This window comes from Phyllobates terribilis, unplaced genomic scaffold, assembly GCF_046119375.1.
Source record: "Phyllobates terribilis strain yellow unplaced genomic scaffold, ASM4611937v1 Scaffold_2__4_contigs__length_985480577, whole genome shotgun sequence".
NCBI lineage: Eukaryota > Metazoa > Chordata > Amphibia > Anura > Dendrobatidae > Phyllobates > Phyllobates terribilis.
The window spans coordinates 977,362,252-977,379,757 of NW_027362762.1; positions in this window are offsets into that span (position 1 = coordinate 977,362,252).

Below are 17,506 nucleotides of genomic sequence, written 5' to 3' on the forward strand. Positions count from 1 at the left end.
TTGGGATGAGGCATGCCATACATACCAGGATTGGGTGATGAGGGGGCCACACATACCAGGATTGGGGGGTGAGGGGGCCACACATACCAGGATTGGGGGGTGAGGGGACCATGCATTCCAGGATTGTGGGGTGAGGGGATCATGCATACCAGGATGAGGGGTACCACACATACCAGGATTGGGGGGTGAGGAGACCACGCATACCAGGACTGGGGGGTGAGGGGACCACGCATTCCAGGATTGGCGGGGAGACGGGACCATGAATACCAGGATTAGGGGTACCATGCATACCAGGATTGGGAGGATGAGGGGACCACACATACCAGGATTGGGGGTGAGGGGACCATGCATACCAGGATGAGGGGTACCATGCATATCAGGATTGGGGGGTGAGGGGACCACGCTTACAAGGAATGGGGGGGTGAGGGGACCATGCATAGCAGGATGAAGGGTACCACACATGCCAGGATTGGGGGGTGAGGGAACCATGCATACCAGGATTGGGGGGTGAGGGAACCATGCATACCAGGATTGGGGTGTTTGGGGTGCCATGCATACCAGGATTGGGGTGTTTGGGGAGCCATGCATACCAGAATAGGGATGAGGGGTACCATGCATACCAGAATGAGGGATGGGGTGCCATGCATACCAGGATAGGGATGAGGGGTACCATACATACCAGGATGAGGGATGGAGTGCCATGAATACCAGGATTGGGGGATGAGGAGGCCATACATACCAGGATTGGGGGATGAGGGGTGCCATACATACCAGGATAGGGATGAGGGGTGCCATGCATACCAGGATAGGGATGAGGGGTACCATGCATACCAGGATGAGGGATGCGGTGCCATGCATACCAGGATTGGGGGATAGGTGGTGACATGCATGCCAGGATTGGGGATGAGGGTGCCATGCATACCAGGATGAGGGATTGTGTACCAAAAATACCAGGATTGAGGATGAGGGGTGCCATGCATACCAGGATTGGGGATGAGGGGTGCCATGCATACCAGGATTGAGGATGAAGGAGCCATGCATACAAGGATTGGGGATGAGGGGTGCCATGCATACCAGGATTGGGGATGAGGGGTGCCATGCATACCAGGATTGGGAAGAGGGGTGCCATGCATACCAGGATTGGGGATGAGGAGTGCCATGCATACCAGGATTGGGGATGAAGGGTGCTATGCATACCAGGATTGGGGAGGAGGGGAGCCATGCATACCAGGATTGGGGATGAGGGAGCCATGCATACAAGGATTGGGATGGGGGGTGCCATGCATACCAGGATTGGGATGGGGGGTGCCATGCATACAAGGTTTGGGGAATGAGTGGTGCCATGCATACCAGGATTGGGGATGAGGGGTGCCATGCATACCAGGATGAGGGATTGGGCACAATACATACCAGGATTGAGGATGAGGGGTGCCATGCATACCAGGATTGGGGATGAGGGGGGGCCATGCATACCAGGATTGGGGATGAGGGGTGCCATGCATACCAGGATTGGTGATGAGGGGTGCCATGCATACCAGGATTGAGGATGAGGGGTGCCATGCATACCAGGATTGAGGACGAGGGAGCCATGCATACCAGGATTGAGGATGAGGGAGCCATGCATACCAGGATTGGGGATGAGGGGTGCCATGCATACCAGGATTGGGGATGAGGAGTGCCATGCATACCAGGATTGGAGATGATGGTGGAATGCATACCCGGATTGGGATGGGGGATGACATGCATACCAGGAATGGGGATGAGGAGTGCCATGCATACCAGGATTGGGATGGGGGTGCTATACATACCAGGATTGGGGATGGGGGGTGCCATGCATACCAGGATTGGGGATGAGGGGTGCCATGCATACCAAGATTGGGGATGAGGGGTGCCATGCATACCAAGATTGGGTATGAGGGGTGCCATGAATACCAGGATTGGGGATGAGGGGTGCCATGCAAAACAGGATTGGGGATGAGGGGTGCCATGCATACCAGCATTTGGGATGAGGGGTGCGATGCATACCAGGATTGGAGATGAGGGTGCCATGCATACCAGGATTGGTGAGGGGGGGCCATGCATACCAGGATTGGGGATGAGGGGTGCCATGCATACCAGGATTGGGGATGAGGGGTGCCATGCTTACCAGAATTGGGGATGAGGGGCCCATACATACCAGGATTGGGGATGAGGGGTGCCATGCATACCAGGATTGGGGATGAGGGGTGCCATGCATACCAGGATTGGAGATGAGGGGTGCCATGCATACCAGGATTGAGGATGAGGGATGCCATGCATACCAGGATTGGGGATGAGGGGTACATGCATACCATGATTGGTGATGTGGGGTTCCATGCATACCAGGATTGGAGATGAGGGAGCCATACATGCCAGGATTGGGATGGGGGGTGCGATGCATGCCAGGATTGGGATGGGGGGTGCCATGCATACCAGGATTGGGGATGAGGGGTGCCAGGCATACCAGGATGAGGGATTGGGTACCATACATACCAGGATTGAGGATGAGGGAGCCATGCATACCAGGATTGGGGATGAGGTGTACCATGCATACAAGGATTGAGGATGAGGGAGCCATGCATACCAGGATTGGGGATGAGGGGTGCCATGCATACCAGGATTGGGGATGATGGAGCCATGCATATCAGGATTGGGGATGAGGGGTGCCATGCATTCCAGGATTGGGGGATGAGGGGTGCCATGCATACCAGGATTAAGGATGATGGAGCCATGCATACCAGGATTGGGGATGAGGGGGGCCATGCATTCCAGGATTGGGGGATAAGGGGTACCATGCATACCAGGATTGAGGATGAGGGAGCCATGCATACCAGGATTGGGGATGAGGGGTGCCATGCATTCCAGGATTGGGGGATGAGGGGTGCCATGCATACCAGGATTGGGGATGAGGGGCGCCGGGCATACCAGGATTGGGGATGAGGGGTGCCATGCATACCAGGATTGAGGATGAGGGGTGCTATGCATACCAGGATTGGTGATGAGGGGTGCCATGCAAACCAGGATTGGGAAGAGGTGTGCCATGCATACCAGGATTGGAGATGAGGGAGCCATGCATACCAGGATTCGGGATCAGGAGTGCCATGCATACCAGGATTAGGGATGAGGGGTGCCATGCATACCAGGATTGGGGATGAGGGGTGCCATGCATACCAGGATTGGGGATGAGGGGTGCCATGCATACCAGGATGAGGGATGAGGGGTACCATGCATACCAGGATTGGGAAGAGGGGAGCAATGCATACCAGGATTGGAGATGAGGGAGCCATGCATACCAGGATTGGGGATGAGGAGTGCCATGCACACCAGGATTGGGGATGAGGGGTGCCATGCACACCAGGATTGGGGATGAGGGGAGCCATGCACACCAGGATTGGGGATGTGGAGTGCCATGCATACCAGGATTGAGGATGAGGGAGCCATGCATACCAGGATTGGGGATGAGGGGTGCCATGCATACCAGGATTGGGGATGAGGGGTGCCATGCATGCCAGGATTGGGATGAGGAAGCCATGCATACCCAGATGGGGATGGGGGGTGCCATGCATACCAGGATTGGGATGGGGGTGCCATGCATACCAGGATTGGAGATGATGGTGCCATGCATACCAGGATGGGAGATGAGGGGTGCCATGCATACCAGGATTGGAGATGAGGGTGCCATGCATACCAGGATTGGGAAGAGGGGTGCCATGCATACCAGGATTGGGAAGAGGGGTGCCATGCATACCAGGATTGGAGATGAGGGAGCCATGCATACCAGGATTGAGGATGAGGGGTACATGCATACCATGATTGGTGATGTGGGGTTCCATGCATACCAGGATTGAGGATGAGGGAGCCATGCATACCAGGATTGGGGATGAGGGGTGCCATGCATACCAGGATTGGGGATTAGGGGTGCCATGCATGCCAGGATTGGGATGAGGGAGCCATGCATACCCGGATGGGGATGGGGGGTGCCATGCATACCAGGATTGGAGATGATGATGCCATGCATACCAGGATTGGAGATGAGGGGTGCCATGCATACCAGGATTGGAGATGAGGGGAGCCATGCATACCAGGATTGGGGATGAGGAGTGCCATGCATACCAAGATTGGGATGGGGGGTGCCATGCATACCAGGATTGAGGATGATGGGTGCCATGCATGCCAGGATTGGGATGAGGGGTGCCATGCATATGAGGATTGGGATGAGGGGTGCCATGCATACCAGGATTGGGGATGAGGAGTGCCACGCATACTAGGATTGGGATGGGGGGTGCCACGCATACCAGGATTGGGGATGAGAGGTGCCACGCATACCAGGATTGGGGATGATGGGTGCCATGCATACCAGGATTGGGGATGAGGGGTGCCATGCATACCAGGATTGGGGATGAGGGGTGCCATGCATGCCAGGATTGGGATGAGGAAGCCATGCATACCCGGATGGGGATGGGGGGTGCCATGCATACCAGGATTGGGATGGGGGTGCCATGCATACCAGGATTGGAGATGATGGTGCCATGCATACCAGGATGGGAGATGAGGGGTGCCATGCATACCAGGATTGGAGATGAGGGTGCCATGCATACCAGGATTGGGAAGAGGGGTGCCATGCATACCAGGATTGGGAAGAGGGGTGCCATGCATACCAGGATTGGAGATGAGGGAGCCATGCATACCAGGATTGAGGATGAGGGGTACATGCATACCATGATTGGTGATGTGGGGTTCCATGCATACCAGGATTGAGGATGAGGGAGCCATGCATACCAGGATTGGGGATGAGGGGTGCCATGCATACCAGGATTGGGGATTAGGGGTGCCATGCATGCCAGGATTGGGATGAGGGAGCCATGCATACCCGGATGGGGATGGGGGGTGCATTGCATACCAGGATTGGAGATGATGATGCCATGCATACCAGGATTGGAGATGAGGGGTGCCATGCATACCAGGATTGGAGATGAGGGGTGCCATGCATACCAGGATTGGGGATGAGGAGTGCCATGCATACCAAGATTGGGATGGGGGGTGCCATGCATACCAGGATTGAGGATGATGGGTGCCATGCATGCCAGGATTGGGATGAGGGGTGCCATGCATATGAGGATTGGGATGAGGGGTGCCATGCATACCAGGATTGGGGATGAGGAGTGCCACGCATACTAGGATTGGGATGGGGGGTGCCACGCATACCAGGATTGGGGATGAGAGGTGCCACGCATACCAGGATTGGGGATGATGGGTGCCATGCATGCCAGGATTGGGATGAGGGGTGCCATGCATATGAGGATTGGGATGAGGGGTGCCATGCATACCAGGATTGGGGATGAGGAGTGCCACGCATACTAGGATTGGGATGGGGGGTGCCACGCATACCAGGATTGGGGATGAGAGGTGCCACGCATACCAGGATTGGGATGGGGAGTGCCATGCATACCAGGATTGAGGATGAGGGGTGCCATGCATACGCGGATTGGGATGGGGGGTGCCATGCATACCAGGATTGGGGATGAGGGGTGCCATGCATACCAGGATTGGGGATGAGGGATGCCATGCATACCAGGATTGGGGATGAGGGGTGCCATGCACACCAGGATTGGGGATGTGGAGTGCCATGCATACCAGGATTGAGGATGAGAGAGCCATGCATACCAGGATTGGGGATGAGGGGTGCCATGCATACCAGGATTGGGGATGAGGGGTGCCATGCATGCCAGGATTGGGATGAGGGAGCCATGCATACCAGGATTGGGATGGGGGGGTGCCATGCATACCAGGATTGGAGATGATGGTGCCCTGCATACCAGGATTGGAGATGAGGGGTGCCCTGCATACCAGGATTGGAGATGAGGGGTGCCATGCATACCAGGATTGGAGCTGAGGGGTGACATGCATACCAGGATTTGGATGGGGGGTGCCATGCATACCCGGATTGGGATGGGGGGGTGCCATGCATACCAGGATTGGGGATGAGGAGTGCCATGCATACCAGGATTGGGATGGGGGGTGCCATGCATACCAGGATTGGGGATGAGGGGTGCCATGCATGCCAGGATTTTGATGGGGGGTGCCATGCATACCAGGATTGGGATGAGGGGTGCCATGCATACCAGGATTGGGGATGAGGATTGCCATGCATACTAGGATTGGGATGGGGGGGTGCCATGCATACCAGGATTGGGGATGAGGGGTGCCACACATACCAGGATTGGGATGGGGGGTGCCATGTATACCAGGATTGGGGATGAGGGGTGCCATGCATACCAGGATTGGGATGATGGGGTGCCATGCATACCAGGATTGGGGATGAGGGGTGCCATGCATACCAGGATTGGGGATGAGGAGTGCCACGCATACTAGGATTGGGAAGGGGGGTGCCACGCATACCAGGATTGGGGATGAGAGGTGCCACGCATACCAGGATTGGGATGGGGAGTGCCATGCATACCAGTATTGAGGATGAGGGGTGCCATGCATACGCGGATTGGGATGGGGGGTGCCATGCATACCAGGATTGGGGATGAGGGGTGCCATGCATACCAGGATTGGGGATGAGGGATGCCATGCATACCAGGATTGGGGATGAGGGGTGCCATGCATACCAGGATTGGGGATGAGGGGTGCCATGCATACCAGGATTGGGGATGATGGAGCCATGCATACCAGGATTTGGGATGAGGGGTGCCATGCATACCAGCATTGGGGGATGAGGGGTGCCATGCATACCAGGATTGGGGATGAGGGGTGCCATGCATACCAGGATTGAGGATGAGGGGTGCTATGCATACCAGGATTGGTGATGAGGGGTGCCATGCATACCAGGATTGGGGAGGAGGGGTGCCATGCATACCAGGATTGGGAAGAGGGGTGCCATGCATACCAGGATTGGAGATGAGGGAGCCATGCATACCAGGATTGGGGATCAGGAGTGCCATGCATACCAGGATTGGGGATGAGGGGTGCCATGCATACCATGATTGGGGATGAGGGGTGCCATGCATACCAGGATTGGGGGTGAGGGGTGCCATGCATATCAGGATGAGGGATGAGGGGTGCCATGCATACCAGGATTGGGAAGAGGGGAGCAATGCATACCAGGATTGGAGATGAGGGAGCCATGCATACCAGGATTGGGGATGAGGGGTGTCATGCACACCAGGATTGGGGATGAGGGGTGCCATGCACACCAGGATTGGGGATGAGGGGTGCCATGCACACCAGGATTGGGGATGTGGAGTACCATGCATACCAGGATTGAGGATGAGGGAGCCATGCATACCAGGATTGGGGATGAGGGGTGCCATGCATACCAGGATTGGGGATGAGGGGTGCCATGCATGCCAGGATTGGGATGAGGGAGCCATGCATACCAGGATTGGGATGGGGGGGTGCCATGCATACCAGGATTGGAGATGATGGTGCCCTGCATACCAGGATTGGAGATGAGGGGTGACCTGCATACCAGGATTGGAGATGAGGGGTGCCATGCATACCAGGATTGGAGCTGAGGGGTGACATGCATACCAGGATTTGGATGGGGGGTGCCATGCATACCCGGATTGGGATGGGGGGTGCCATGCATACCAGGATTGGGGATGAGGAGTGCCATGCATACCAGGATTGGGATGGGGGGTGCCATGCATACCAGGATTGGGGATGAGGGGTGCCATGCATGCCAGGATTGGGATGGGGGGTGCCATGCATACCACGATTGGGATGAGGGGTGCATTGCATACCAGGATTGGGGATGAGGATTGCCATGCATACTAGGATTGGGATGGGGGGGGTGCCATGCATACCAGGATTGGGAATGACGGGTGCCACGCATACCAGGATTGGGATGGGGGGTGCCATGCATACCAGGATTGGGGATGAGGGGTGCCATGCATACCAGGATTGGGGAGGAGAGGTGCCATGCATACCAGGATTGGGAAGAGGGGTGCCATGCATACCAGGATTGGAGATGAGGGAGCCATGCATACCAGGATTGGGGATCAGGAGTGCCATGCATACCAGGATTGGGGATGAGGGGTGCCATGCATACCAGGATTGGGGATGAGGGGTGCAATGCATACTAGGATTGGAGATGAGGGATGCCATGCATACCAGGATGAGGGATGAGGGGTGCCATGCATACCAGGATGAGGGATGAGGGGTGCCATGCATACCAGGATTGGGAAGAGGGGAGCAATGCATACCAGGATTGGAGATGAGTGAGCCATGCATACCAGGATTGGGGATGAGGAGTGCCATGCACACCAGGATTAGGGATGAGGGGTGCCATGCACACCAGGATTGGGGATGTGGAGTGCCATGCATACCAGGATTGAGGAAGAGGGAGCCATGCATACCAGGATTGGGGATGAGGGGTGCCATGCATACCAGGATTGGGGATGAGGGGTGCCATGCATGCCAGGATTGGGATGAGGGAGCCATGCATACCCGGATTGGGATGGGGGGTGCCATGCATACCAGGATTGGGATGGGGTGCCATGCATACCAGGATTGGAGATGATGGTGCCATGCATACCAGGATTGGAGATGAGGGGTGCCATGCATACCAGAATTGGAGATGGGGGGTGCCATGCATACCCGGATTGGGATGAGGGGTGCCATGCATACCCGGATTGGGATGGGGGGGTGCCATGCATACCAGGATTGGGGATGAGGAGTGCCATGCATACCAGGATTGGGATGGGGGGTGCCATGCATGCCAGGATTGGGATGGGGGGTGCCATGCATACCAGGATTGGGGATGAGGAGTGCCATGCATACCAGGATTGGGATGGGGGTGCCATGCATGCTAGGATTGGGATGGGGGGTGCCATGCATACCAGGATTGGAATGAGGGGTGCCATGCACACCAGGATTGGGGATGAGGAGTGCCATGCATACTAGGATTGGGATGGGGGGTGCCACGCATACCAGGATCGGGGATGAGGGGTGCCACGCATACCAGGATTTGGATGGGGGGTGCCATGCTTACCAGGATTGGGGATGAGGGGTGCCATGCATACCAGGATTGGGATGGGGGGTGCCATGCATACCAGTATTGGGGATGAGGGGTGCCATGCATACCAGGATTGGGGATGAGGGGTGCCATGCATACCAGGATTGGGGATGAGGGGTGCCATGCATACCAGGATTGGGGATGATGGAGACATGCATACCTGGATTTGGGATGAGGGGTGCCATGCATACCAGGATTGGAGAAGAGGGTGCCATGCATACCAGGATTGGGGGTGAGGGGGTGTCATGCATACCAGGATTGATGATGAGGGGGGGTCATGCATACCAGGATTGGGGATGAGGGGTGACATGCATACCAGGATTGGGAATGAGGGGTGCTATGCATACCAGGATTGGGGATGAGGGGCCCATGCATACCAGGATTGGGGATGAGGGGTGCCATGCATACCAGGATTGGGGATGAGGGGTGCCATGCATACCAGGATTGGGGATGAGGGGCCCATGCATACCAGGATTGGGGATAGGGGTGCCATGCATACCAGGATTGGGTATGAGGGGCCCATGCATACCAGGATTGGGGATGAGGGGTGCCATGCATACCAGTATTGGGGTTAAGGGGTTCCATGCATACCAGGATTGGGGATGAGGGGTGCCATGCATACTAGGATTGGGGATGAGGGGTGAGGGGTCCATGCATGCCAGGATTGGTGATGAGTGGTGCCATGCATACCAGGATTGGGGATGAGGGGTGCCATGCATACCAGGATTGGGGATGAGGGGTGCCATTCATACCAGGATTGGGGATGAAGGGTGCCATGCATACCAGGATTGAGGATGAGGGAGCCTTGCATACCAGGATTGAGGATGAGGGGGCCATGCATACCAGGATTGGGGATGAGGGGTGCCATGCATACCAGGATTGGTGATGAGGAGTACCATGCATACCAGGATTGGGGATGAAGGGTGCCATGCATACCAGGATTGGGAAGAGGGGTGCCATGCATACCAGGATTGGAGATGAGGGAGCCATGCATACCAGGATTGGGGATGAGGAGTGCCATGCATGCCAGGATTGGGGATGAGGGGTGCCATGCATACCAGGAATGGGCACGAGGGGTGCCATGCATACCAGGATTGGGGATGAGGGGTGCCATGCATACCAGGATTGGGGATGAAGGGTGCCATTGATACCAGGATTGGGGATGAGGGAGCCATGCATACAAGGATTGGGATGGGGGGTGCCATGCATACCAGGATTGGGATGGGGGTGCCATGCATACCAGGATTGGAGATGATGGTGCCATGCATATCCGGATTGGGATGGGGGGTGCCATGCATACCAGAATTGGGGATGAGGAGTGCCCTGCATACCAGGATTGGGATGGGGGTGCCATACATACCAGGATTGGGGATGAGGGGTGCCATGCATACCAGGATTGGGAACGAGGGGTGCCATGCATACCAGGATTGGGGATGAGGGGTGCCATGCATACCATGATTGGGGATGAGGGGAACCATGCATACCAGGATTGGGGATGCGGGGTGCCATGCATACCAGGATTGGGTTGAGGGGTGCCATGCATACCAAGATTTGGGATGAGGGGTGTGATGCATACCAGGATTGGAGATGAGGGTGCCATGCATACCAGGATTGGGATGGGTGGTGTCATGCATACCAGGATTGATGAGGGGGGGCATGCATACCAGGATTGGGGATGAGGGGTGCCATGCATACCAGGATTGGGGATGAGGGGTGCCATTCATGCCAGGATTGGGGATGAGGGGTGCCATGCATACCAGGATTGGGGATGAGGGGTGCCATGCATACCAGGATTGGGGATGAGGGGTGCCATGCATACCAGGATTGGGGATGAGGGGTTCCATGCATACCAGGATTGGAGATGAGGTAGCCATACATGCAAGGATTGGGATGGGGGGTGCCATGCATACCAGGATTGGGATGGGGGTACCATGCATACCAGGATTGGGGATGAGGGGTGCCATACATACCAGAATTGGGGATGAGGGGTGCCATGCATACCAGGATGAGGGATTGGGTACCATACATACCAGGATTGAGGATGAGGGAGCCATGCATACCAGGATTGGGGATGAGGTGTACCATGCATACCAGGATTAAGGATGAGGGAGCCATGCATACCAGGATTGGGGATGAGGGGTGCCATGCATACCAGGATTGGGGATGATGGAGCCATGCATACCAGGATTGGGGATGAGGGGTGCCATGCATTCCAGGATTGGGGGATGAGGGGTGCCATGCATACCAGGATTAAGGATGATGGAGCCATGCATACCAGGATTGGGGATGAGGGGTGCCATGCATTCCAGGATTGGGGGATGAGGGGTACCATGCATACCAGGATTGAGGATGAGGGAGCCATGCATACCTGGATTGGGGATGAGGGGTGACTTGCATTCCAGGATTGGGGGATGAGGGGTGCCATGCATACCAGGATTGGGGATGAGGGGTGCCATGCATACCAAGATTGAGGATGAGGGGTGCCATGCATACCAGGATTGAGGTTGAGGGGTGCTATGCATACCAGGATTGGTGTTGAGGGGTGCATGCATACCAGGATTGGGGATGAGGGGTGCCATGCATACCAGGATTGTGGATGAGGGGTGCCATGCATACCAGGATTGGGGATGAGGGGTGCCATGCATACCAGGATGAGGGATGAGGGGTGCCATGCATACCAGGATTGGGAAGAGGGGAGCAATGCATACCAGGATTGGAGATGAGGGAGCCTGCATACCAGGATTGGGGATGAGGAGTGCCATGCACACCAGGATTGGGGATGAGGGGTGCCATGCACACCAGGATTGGGGATGAGGGGTGCCATGCACACCAGGATTGGGGATGTGGAGTGCCATGCATACCAGGATTGAGGATGAGGGAGCCATGCATACCAGGATTGGAGATGAGGGAGCCATGCATACCAGGATTGGGGATGAGGAGTGCCATGCATGCCAGGATTGGGGATGAGGGGTGCCATGCATACCAGGAATGGGCACGAGGGGTGCCATGCATACCAGGATTGGGGATGAGGGGTGCCATGCATACCAGGATTGGGGATGAAGGGTGCCATTGATACCAGGATTGGGGATGAGGGAGCCATGCATACAAGGATTGGGATGGGGGGTGCCATGCATACCAGGATTGGGATGGGGGTGCCATGCATACCAGGATTGGAGATGATGGTGCCATGCATATCCGGATTGGGATGGGGGGTGCCATGCATACCAGAATTGGGGATGAGGAGTGCCCTGCATACCAGGATTGGGATGGGGGTGCCATACATACCAGGATTGGGGATGAGGGGTGCCATGCATACCAGGATTGGGAACGAGGGGTGCCATGCATACCAGGATTGGGGATGAGGGGTGCCATGCATACCATGATTGGGGATGAGGGGAACCATGCATACCAGGATTGGGGATGCGGGGTGCCATGCATACCAGGATTGGGTTGAGGGGTGCCATGCATACCAAGATTTGGGATGAGGGGTGTGATGCATACCAGGATTGGAGATGAGGGTGCCATGCATACCAGGATTGGGATGGGTGGTGTCATGCATACCAGGATTGATGAGGGGGGGCATGCATACCAGGATTGGGGATGAGGGGTGCCATGCATACCAGGATTGGGGATGAGGGGTGCCATTCATGCCAGGATTGGGGATGAGGGGTGCCATGCATACCAGGATTGGGGATGAGGGGTGCCATGCATACCAGGATTGGGGATGAGGGGTGCCATGCATACCAGGATTGGGGATGAGGGGTTCCATGCATACCAGGATTGGAGATGAGGTAGCCATACATGCAAGGATTGGGATGGGGGGTGCCATGCATACCAGGATTGGGATGGGGGTACCATGCATACCAGGATTGGGGATGAGGGGTGCCATACATACCAGAATTGGGGATGAGGGGTGCCATGCATACCAGGATGAGGGATTGGGTACCATACATACCAGGATTGAGGATGAGGGAGCCATGCATACCAGGATTGGGGATGAGGTGTACCATGCATACCAGGATTAAGGATGAGGGAGCCATGCATACCAGGATTGGGGATGAGGGGTGCCATGCATACCAGGATTGGGGATGATGGAGCCATGCATACCAGGATTGGGGATGAGGGGTGCCATGCATTCCAGGATTGGGGGATGAGGGGTGCCATGCATACCAGGATTAAGGATGATGGAGCCATGCATACCAGGATTGGGGATGAGGGGTGCCATGCATTCCAGGATTGGGGGATGAGGGGTACCATGCATACCAGGATTGAGGATGAGGGAGCCATGCATACCTGGATTGGGGATGAGGGGTGACTTGCATTCCAGGATTGGGGGATGAGGGGTGCCATGCATACCAGGATTGGGGATGAGGGGTGCCATGCATACCAAGATTGAGGATGAGGGGTGCCATGCATACCAGGATTGAGGTTGAGGGGTGCTATGCATACCAGGATTGGTGTTGAGGGGTGCATGCATACCAGGATTGGGGATGAGGGGTGCCATGCATACCAGGATTGTGGATGAGGGGTGCCATGCATACCAGGATTGGGGATGAGGGGTGCCATGCATACCAGGATGAGGGATGAGGGGTGCCATGCATACCAGGATTGGGAAGAGGGGAGCAATGCATACCAGGATTGGAGATGAGGGAGCCTGCATACCAGGATTGGGGATGAGGAGTGCCATGCACACCAGGATTGGGGATGAGGGGTGCCATGCACACCAGGATTGGGGATGAGGGGTGCCATGCACACCAGGATTGGGGATGTGGAGTGCCATGCATACCAGGATTGAGGATGAGGGAGCCATGCATACCAGGATTGGGGATGAGGGGTGCCATGCATACCAGGATTGGGGATGAGGGGTGCCATGCATACCAGGATTGGGATGAGGGAGCCATGCATACCCGGATTGGGATGGGGGGGTGCCATGCATACCAGGATTGGGATGGGGGCGCCATGCATACCAGGAATGGAGATGATGGAGCTATGCATACCTTGAGTGGAGATGAGGGGTGCCATGCATACCAGGATTGGAGATTAGGGGTGCCATGCATACCAGGATAGGGATGGGGGGTGCCATACATACCCAGATTGGGATGGGGGGGTGCCATGCATACCAGGATTGGGGATGAAGAGTGCCATGCATACCAGGATTAGAATGGGGGGTGCCATGCATACCAGGATTGGGGATGAGGGGTGCCATGCATACCAGTATTGGGTATGAGGAGTGCCATGCATACTAGGATAGGGACGGGGGGTTGCATGCATACCAGGATTGGGGATGAGGGGTGCCATGCATAGCAGGATTGGGATGGGGGGTGCCATGCATGCCAGGATTGGGATGAGGGGTGCCATGCATACCAGGATTGGGGATGAGGAGTGCCATGCATACTAGGATTGGGATGGGGGGGTGCCATGCATACCAGGATTGGGGATGAGGGGTGCCACGCATACCAGGATTGGGATGGGGGGTGCCATGCATACCAGGATTGGGGATGAGGGGTGCCATGCATACCAGGATTGGGATGATGGGGTGCCATGCATACCAGGATTGGGGATGAGGGGTGCCATGCATACCAGGATTGGGGATGAGGGGTGCCACGCATACCAGGATTGGGGATGAGGGGTGCCATGCATACCAGGATTGGGGATGAGGGGTGCCATGCATACCAGGATTGGGGATGAGGGGTGCCATGCATACCAGGATTGGGGATGAGGGGTGCCATGCATACCAGGATTGGAGAAGAGGGTGCCATGCATACCAGGATTGAGGGTGAGGGGGTGCCATGCATACCAGGATTGGGGATGAGGGGTGCCATGCATGCCAGGATTGCGGTGAGGGAGCCATGCATACCCGGATGGGGATGGAGGTGCCATGCATACCAGGATTGGGATGGGGGTGCCATGCATACCAGAATTGGAGATGATGGTGCCATGCATACCAGGATTGGAGATGAGGGGTGCCATGCATACCAGGATTGGAGATGAGGGGTGCCATGCATACCAGGATTGGGGATGAGGAGTGCCATGCATACCAGGATTGGGGATGAGGGGTGCCATGCAAGCCAGGATTGGGATGGGGGGTGCCATGCATACCAGGATTGGGATGAGGGGTGTCATGCATACCAGGATTGGGGATGAGGAGTGCCATGCATACTAGGATTGGGATGGGGGGTGCTATGCATACCAGGATTGGGAATGAGGGGTGCCACTCATTCCGGGATTGGGGATGAGGGGTGCCATGCATACCAGGATTGGGGATGAGGGGTGCGATGCATACCAAGATTGGGGATGAGGGGTGCCATGCATACCAGTATTGGGGATGAGGGGTGCCATGCATACCAGGATTGGGGATGATGGAGCCATGCATACCAGGATTTGGGATGAGGGGTGCCATGCATACCAGGATTGGGGGATGAGGGGTGCCATGCATACCAGTATTGGGGATGAGGGACGCCATGCATACCAGGATTGGGGATGAGGAGTGCCATGCATACCAGGATTGAGGATGAGGGGTGCTATGCATACCAGGATTGGTGATGAGGGGTGCCATGCATACCAGGATTGGGGAGGAGAGGTGCCATGCATACCAGGATTGGGAAGAGGGGAGCAATGCATACCAGGATTGGAGATGAGTGAGCCATGCATACCAGGATTGGGGATGAGGAGTGCCATGCACACCAGGATTAGGGATGAGGGGTGCCATGCACACCAGGATTGGGGATGAGGGGTGCCATGCACAACAGGATTGGGGATGTGGAGTGCCATGCATACCAGGATTGAGGAAGAGGGAGCCATGCATACCAGGATTGGGGATGAGGGGTGCCATGCATGCCAGGATTGGGATGAGGGAGCCATGCATACCCGGATTGGGATGGGGGGTGCCATGCATACCAGGATTGGGATGGGGTGCCATGCATACCAGGATTGGAGATGATGGTGCCATGCATACCAGGATTGGAGATGAGGGGTGCCATGCATACCAGAATTGGAGATGGGGGGTGCCATGCATACCCGGATTGGGATGGGGGGTGCCATGCATACCCGGATTGGGATGGGGGGGTGCCATGCATACCAGGATTGGGGATGAGGAGTGCCATGCATACCAGGATTGGGATGGGGGGTGCCATGTATGCCAGGATTGGGATGGGGGGGTGCCATGCATACCAGGATTGGGGATGAGGAGTGCCATGCATACCAGGATTGGGATGGGGGGTGCCATGCATGCCAGGATTGGGATGGGGGGTGCCATGCATACCAGGATTGGGGATGAGGGGTGCCATGCATACCAGGATTGGGGATGAGGGGTGCCATGCATACCAGGATTGGGGATGAGGGGTACCATGCATACCAGGATTGGAGAAGAGGGTGCCATGCATACCAGGATTGGGGGTGAGGGGGTGCCATGCATACCAGGATTGGGGATGAGGGGTGCCATGCATGCCAGGATTGGGATGAGGGAGCCATGTATACCCGGATGGGGATGGAGGTGCCATGCATACCAGGATTGGGATGGGGGTGCCATGCATACCAGAATTGGAGATGATGGTGCCATGCATACCAGGATTGGAGATGAGGGGTGCCATGCATACCAGGATTGGAGATGAGGGGTGCCATGCATACCAGGATTGGGGATGAGGAGTGCCATGCATACCAGGATTGGGATGGGGGGTGCCATGCATACCAGGATTGGGGATGAGGGGTGCCATGCATGCCAGGATTAGGATGGGGGGTGCCATGCATACCAGGATTGGGATGAGGGGTGTCATGCATACCAGGATTGGGGATGAGGAGTGCCATGCATACTAGGATTGGGATGGGGGGTGCTATGCATACCAGGATTGGGAATGAGGGGTGCCACTCATACCGGGATTGGGGATGAGGGGTACCATGCATACCAGGATTGGGGATGAGGGGTGCGATGCATACCAGGATTGGGGATGAGGGGTGCCAAGCATACCAGGATTGGGGATGAGGGGTGCCATGCATACCAGGATTGGGGATGATGGAGCCATGCATACCAGGATTTGGGATGAGGGGTGCCATGCATACCAGGATTGGGGGATGAGGGGTGCCATGCATACCAGTATTGGGGATGAGGGGCGCCATGCATACCAGGATTGGGGATGAGGGGTGCCATGCATACCAGGATTGAGGATGAGGGGTGCTATGCATACAAGGATTGGTGATGAGGGGTGCCATGCATACCAGGATTGGGATGGGGGGTGCCATGCATGCCAGGATTGGGATGAGGGGTGCCATGCATACCAGGATTGGGGATGAGGAGTGCCATGCATACTAGGATTGGGATGGGGGGGTGCCATGCATACCAGGATTGGGGATGAGGGGTGCCACGCATACCAGGATTGGGATGGGGGGTGCCATGCATACCAGGATTGGGGATGAGGGGTGCCACGCATACCAGGATTGGGGATGAGGGGTGCCATGCATACCAGGATTGGG